We start from the raw sequence: 7,391 nt of genomic DNA, 5'->3' as shown, positions 1-7,391 counted from the left end.
GCCAGACAAAGACACCACAAGAAGAAAAACCTGTAGAGAAGTGACATTAGCAAGACGGCAGAATAGGAGGTCTTCAGCCCACATTCCCTTACAGACAGGACTCTAAAATTCATATGGAACCACAAAAGACCCCAAACAGCCAAAGAAATCTTGAGCAGTAAGAACATAGCTGGAGGCATCACACTTCCTGATTTCAAAGTATATTACAAAGCTATAGTAATAAAAACAGACATACAGACCAATGGAACAGAATAGAGAGTACAGAAATAAATTCATGCATTTACGATCAACTGATCTTTGAGGAGGGTACCAAAAACACACAATGAGGTAAAGATAGTCTCTACAGTAACTGGTGTTGGAAAAATTGGATATTGGATATTCAGATGCAGAAGAATGAAATTGGACACTGACCTCATACCATACACAAAGTCAACTCAGAACAGATGAAAGACAAACAGAAGACCTGAAACTATAAAACTACTAGAAGAAAATATAGAGAAAAGCTTCTTGGCATTGGTCACAGCAATGATTTTTTTTTTTTAAATATGACCCCAGAAACACAGATAATAAAAGCAAAAATAGACAAGTGGGATTGCATCAAACTAAAAAGCTTCTGCTCAGCAAAAGAAAACAATTCAACAGAATGAAGAAACAACCTATGGAATGGGAGAAAATATTTCCAAACTACACATTTGATATAGGCTAATATCTAATACATATAAGGAACTCAAACAACTCAGTAGTAAATACATACATATATATATGTATATATACATACACACACACGTATATATGTGTATATATACATACATATGTATATATGTGTGTGTATATATACATACATATATATATATATATATACATACATATATATATATATCCTGATTTTAAAATAGGCAAAGAACCCTGAATAGACATTTCTCAAAGAAGACATACAAATGCCCAAGAGTTATAGGAAATGGAACTCACATTACCAATCACCAAGAAATGCAAATGCATGCCCTGGCTGGTGTGGCTCAGTGGACTGAGTGCCAACCTACGAACCAAGGGGTCACCAGTTCAATTTCCAGGCAGGGCACAAGCCTGGGTTGCGGGCCAGGTCCTCAGTAGGGGGCACGCAAGAAGCTACCACACATTGATGTTTCTCTCCCTCTCTTTCTCCTGCCCTTCACCTCTCTCTAAAAATAAATAAATACATACATACATACAATCTTATTTGGCAACTATATCTCAATAAAGCTAGATATTTAATTGACTAATTAATTGATTGATTTTTTTAGGGGAAAGAAAACTACAAACCAATATCCCTGATGAATACTGATGCAAAAATCCTCAATAAAATGCTAGCAAGCTGAATTTAATAGAACATTAAAAGGATTATTCACCATGACCAAGTGGGATTTATTCTTAGAAGGCAAGGATGGTTCAACATATAAAATTTAACCAATATAACACACCTAGTAACAGAATGAAGAACAAAAATCACATGATCATCTCATAGATGTGGAAAAAGCATTCAATACCCTTTCATTATTAAAAAAAAAAAACCAAACCACTCAACTAACTAGGAATAGAAGGAAGCTACCTCAACATAATAAAGTTCATATATGACGAGCCCAGGGCTAACACACTCCCTGAAGAAAGACAAAGGCTTTCCTCTGTGATCAGGAATGTCACAAGGATGCCCATTCTCGCCACTTCTGCACATAGTATTAGAAGTTCTGTCCAGGACAATTAGGTAAGAAAAAGAAAAAATAGGCATCCAAATTGGAAAGAAATAAAATTACCTCTGTTTGCAGATGACACAATCTTTTATGGAGGAAATCCTAAAGATTATACACGTGTACATAAGCGCACACCCTCAACACGTTAGAGCTAATGAATGAATTCAGCAAAGTTACAGGATAGAAACTTAACACACACAGAAAACATCAGTTTCCAAAAACATCAGAAAAAATGTAAAATAAAATGATAAAAAATTAAAAATAAATCATTTGTGGTTTTATACACTAACAATGAACAATCCAAAAGGGTATTAAGAAAACAGTTCCACTTATAATAATGTCAAAAAGAATAAAATTCCTAGGAATTTAACCATGGAAATGAGACTTACACATTAAAAACTACAAAACATTGCTGAAAAAATTAAAGAACATACAAATATATAGAAATATCTCATATTCATGGATTGAAAGCCTTAATATTGTTAAGATGTTCCCACTACCCAAAGCCATCTACAGGGTCAATACAATGTCCAGTAAAATCCCAATGGCACCTCTTACAGAAATAGAAAATTCATCCTAAAATTCATATGAGATATCAAGGACCAAACAATTTTGAAAAACAAAAATGAAGTTGGGGGACTCACACTTCCTGATGTCAAAACATATTACAAAGCTACAAGGATCAAAGTAATGTGGTCCTGGCATAAAGACAGACAAATAGACCAATGGAATAGAATACAGAGCCTAGAAATAAACTTTCACATATTTGGACAAATGATTTTCTTTAAAAAAAATTTTTTTTATTGATTGATTTTAGAGACAGAAGCAGGGACAGAGAGACATCTATTTGTGGTTCCATTTATTTATGCATTCAGCAGTGGCTTCTTGTAGGGGCCCTGACCAAATAACTGCCCTGCAACCTTGGCATACCAGGACAACACTCTAGACAACTGAACTACCCCGCCAGGGCTGGTCAAAGGATTTTCGACAAGGACGACAGAACACTCAATGGGGAAGGGACAGTCTCTTCAACAAATTGCGTTGGAAAAACTGGATATCCACTTGCAAAGGGTGTTGAAACCTTAGCTTACCCCATAGACAAAAATTAACTCAAACTGGATCAAAGACTTAAACGTAAGTCTCCAAACTGAATTTCCTCTAGGAAAATTTTATGTTTCCTAGAAAAAAACGGGGGGAAAAGCTTCATGACGTTGGAATTGGCAGGGATTTTTTAGGTATGACACCAAGACCACAAGCAACAAAAGAAAAAAGCACATGTGACTACCTCAGACTTAAAACTCGTGTGCATCCAAGGATGTGACCGACAGAGTGGACAGACGACCAACAGTGGGAGACAGTGTTTGCAAATCATACAGGGGTGGGCAAAAGTAGCTTTACAGTTGTTCCTATGCAGAATAATACAATAACTAACAAGTACTAATACAAGAAAAAACTCTGCTTCGTGTGCCCATAACTGTAAACCTACATTTGCCCAGCCCAGTATGTGGTAAAGGATTAACATTCAGAATATACAAAGAACTACAACTCAGCAACAGTACAAGAGGGGGACCCACGAAACCCAGAATTTAGTTATAAAAAATTGTGTATTTACTCTTACATGTTTAAATTCCAGTCACCTTCAAAGTACTCTCCATTTGATGCAGTGCACCTCTGCAGCAATCTTTTCGGATGGCTGAGAAGAAAGCAGAGATTGATGACAAGGCTAATACTGCGAGAAGAATGAAAAAACAGAGCTGGCATTTCCATCCCTAGTTGGAGCTCCTTGTCAGCAACATTTCTTGGAGAAACTGGGGACCGGCTCGTCAGACCTGACATATTCAGTTACATCGCTCATGTAACTGAAGGGACAAATAGACCAATGAGGGAGAAGGGAGGCAGCAGAAGGGAGCTATTGTTTAATGTGTATCGAGATGCTTTTTGCACTGCTCAAAATAGTTTTTGAACTTGTTGATTGTGATGCCTTTTAGTGCTTCTGCTGTTATTGTTTCACCTCTTCCACCTTGGCAAAACATTTCCATTTCAGGACTTTTTTCATCTGGGGAAACATGAAAAATGTCACTCAGGGCAAGTTTGGGTGAATAAGGAGAGTGGGGCATGGGGGTCATGCCATTTTTGGTCAAAAACTGCTGAACACTCAGCACAGTATGGGTAGGTATGCTCATAAATCACCCACCATGAACTGGGCACACACGTTGTAAGAGTCTTCAAAAAAAAATCACTGAAGCTGAATGCAGCCTCTCACAACAACACCAGCTGGTACACTCATACAGATGTGTTCCTAGAACACTTACCTAGCAAGGGAAGCCTATCTATCTTACAAGGGGCCGGCCCTCCAGAAGAAAATTCTGGGGTTTTTTTGTGGGTGCCCTCTGTAAATCAAACAACCCAATTAAAAAATGGGCAAAGGACCTGGATAGAAATTTCTCCAAAGATGATATACAAATGGCCAACAAACAAGTAAAAAGATGCCCAGCATCACCAATCAGCTGAGGAACGCAAATCAAAAGCACAAAGTACTAATTGACCTCTCAAAAAATAGCCTAAGTATTGCAGGAAAAAATTAAAGCTTATCAGCTATCTCTACAGAATCTCTACAGTTCAAGATAAAAAAAAAGATGAAAAGAAGTTGTCTAAACTGACAACCCATCTCCACTAAACCTTTTCCTCTGTTAAACATCCTTATTTACTTTTTCTCTCATTAGATACTTACATATTAATTAACCTATTTGCTATATTTTCTGATGTGTATATTTAAATTATATCACATTTGCAAATGTACATTGTGATTATAGGGGAATAAAAACTCTGAATCAATCTCTAAACACACACACACACACACACACAAAGAAGTATCATCTCATATTCGTTAGGATGGCTACTGTCAAAAAAAGCGGAAAATAACAAGTGTTGATGAGGATGCGGTGAAATTGGGACCCCTGGACGCTCTTGGTGGGAATGTAAAATGGTGAAGCCACTATGGAAAACAGTGTGGAGATTCCTCAAAAAATTAAAAATAGAACTCTCCTATGATACAGCATTCCCACCCCTGGGTATATCCCCAGAAGAATGGACAGCAAAGTCTCTAAGAAATATTTGCACGCCCATGTTCCTAACAGCACTGTTCATAATAGCCAAGAAGTGAAGGCAACCTAAATGTCTACAGATGAATTAATGGGTAAACAAACTGTGATACACACATACAATGCAATATTACCAGTCTTAAAAAGGAAGTAAACGTTACATGCTGCGACATGAATGAACCTAGAGGACATTATGCTAAGTGAAATAAGCCAGTCATGAGACAAATATTGTGTGATTCCATTAATATGTGGTGTCTAAAACAGTCAAATTCATAAAAACAGAAAGTAGAATGGGGTCACCATGGGCTAGGGGAGGCGGAGAAGGGAGATGTTGTTTAATGTGTACTGCGTTTTGTATTTGCATCATGAGAAAGTTTTCGAGATCTGTTTCTGTGGGGTCGTGCTGGACACGGCTCCTCCAACCCCCATAATGGCAGGCTGGCCGCAGGGCGCCGGCCCGGAGGAATGTGTACTGCTTTGGAAATGGATTGTGATTCCCACCTTATCTCCTTTTGGAGCAGCGTCTCGTCCCGTGTGACTGCTTCTTGACCTTTTCTCTCTGCACGTACACACTGAGGTAATGCGGTTTAGAGTCAGGCGCAAGACACACGCCCCCTTTGTGTGGGACCCCTTGAAACGAGTCTCGGACTCAGGGAGGTGCGGTCCTGCTTTGCCCATGTGCCGCTGTCGGCGCTCCCTGTAATGTGAGTAATAAAGGCTGTGTCTGCTCCACCCAGTCCTCCATGTGGTTTCTCGGCTCCCTGGGCTCGACCTTCTGCATTACAGTTTCACAATCATGTGAATATACTTAACACTATTGAAATGCATACCTAAAAATGGCTAAGATAATAAATTTATATTATGTGTTCTTTACCGCAATTTAAAAAGAAAAAAGCTGGAAGAGGAAAGGAAGTGATTTTCCTCTAGAACCTACACAAGGAGTGTGGCCCTTGACTTTGGCCCAGGAAAACTGATTTGGGACTTCTGGCCTCCAGAACTGTGAGAAAATTAATTTCTGTTGTTTTAAGATTCTGAGTTTGTGGTTATTTCTTATGGCAGCCACAGGAAACTAACACAGCAAACAGATGATTAACTCTAATGTCAGGTGGATCCGTGCTGTGAAGATTAAGAGTCACGGAAGGAGACAGAGAATGAAAAAGAATGTTAAGAAACTTGGGATAGTTGGGGACACCTGACCTCGGGCTAAAGACACTGGCACAGGGCTAGGAAGCCAGAACAGCGGAGAGGTGCACCTTGGTTAACAAAAGTGAGCAAGAAGTGAAAAAATAAGGGCAAAGAAGTAGCCAGGGACTACATCCCATAAGGGTTAAAAAAGGGTTTTGGATTTGAAAGCGAGAAAATCTTAGGTGTTCACCCATGTGCTCGGAGGCTGTGCAGGGCACCAGGGGCGCAGACTTGGGACGATCGCACTGAAAATCCAGCTAGACCAGGGAGAAGTGGCAGAATTCCGGATATATTCTGTGCAGAGAGCCGATAGGATTTGCTGATGGATCAGACGCAAGGAGCAGAGAAGGAGAGTGAGTGAAGTGAAGGACACTTGCAAGCTTTGGCTTGAACCGCTCAGATGACAGGGGTGGCTTTTGTTGAGATTGGAAACACCTGGGGAGGAGCAGATCCAGGCTAATTAAGATCCAGGCTAACTAATTAAGAGCTCTGGTTGGATGCCCTAAGTTTGAGGTGCCTATTTGCCATCCAAATGAAGATGTCAAGTAGGCATTTGGGTCCTCGTTTCTGCAATTCAAGGAGAGGGTGAGGGAGCCACGGAGCCGTGTGTCTGGGTGCGGATGAGGCCGACTGCATCTGACAGCAGGGATCCCATGATGCAGCTCCCTCTTCCTCCCTAGGCTGGGACAGCTCAGGCTCTGAACCCTGTCCTGGGTGACAGTCTTGGGCTCATCCTGTGACAGTGCCCTCACAAAGCCTCTTTCTTGTCACCAGCTTCTGTTCAACCAGGCACCAGTTTGGTCAAATCCTAGTCACTGTCCTGGAGTCATACAGCCTTTCCCACAGGCCTCTTAACCCCTTGTCTAGAAAACTTTATCACAAATCCCATCACTAAAATAACTTTTAAGAAATATATATATATACATATATATAAATTTGCCACTTGAATTGCAAATGGCACCCAAATTAAAATTTAAAACTAGGTAATACACACAGGTAGACATATTCGCTTATAAATTATACACATACTTGACTATACAAATAATAAAATATAGTCACCACATAATAATACAAAAAGAGTTTAAGAGGAGTGCTCTAAAGATGAGATAAACACACCTTTTGCTTCCAGTTAAAAAAGACAATACCTGTATGAGCAATGTAACTGAATATGTCAGGTCTGACGAGCCGGTCCCCAGTTTCACCAGGAAATGTTGCTGACAAGGAGCTCCAACTAGGGATGGAAATGCCAGCTCTGTTTTTTCACTCTTCTCGCAGTATTAGCCTTGTCATCAATCCCTGCTTTCTTCTCAGCAATCTTTTGCAGCCACGGTTTATTCTGTGTGGGTTAGTTTTGTTAAAACTAGGTAACATTACTCAGCTA

This window comes from Desmodus rotundus, chromosome 1 (assembly GCF_022682495.2).
Source record: "Desmodus rotundus isolate HL8 chromosome 1, HLdesRot8A.1, whole genome shotgun sequence".
Classification (NCBI taxonomy): domain Eukaryota; kingdom Metazoa; phylum Chordata; class Mammalia; order Chiroptera; family Phyllostomidae; genus Desmodus; species Desmodus rotundus.
Note: the sequence above shows the minus strand (reverse complement) of the source record.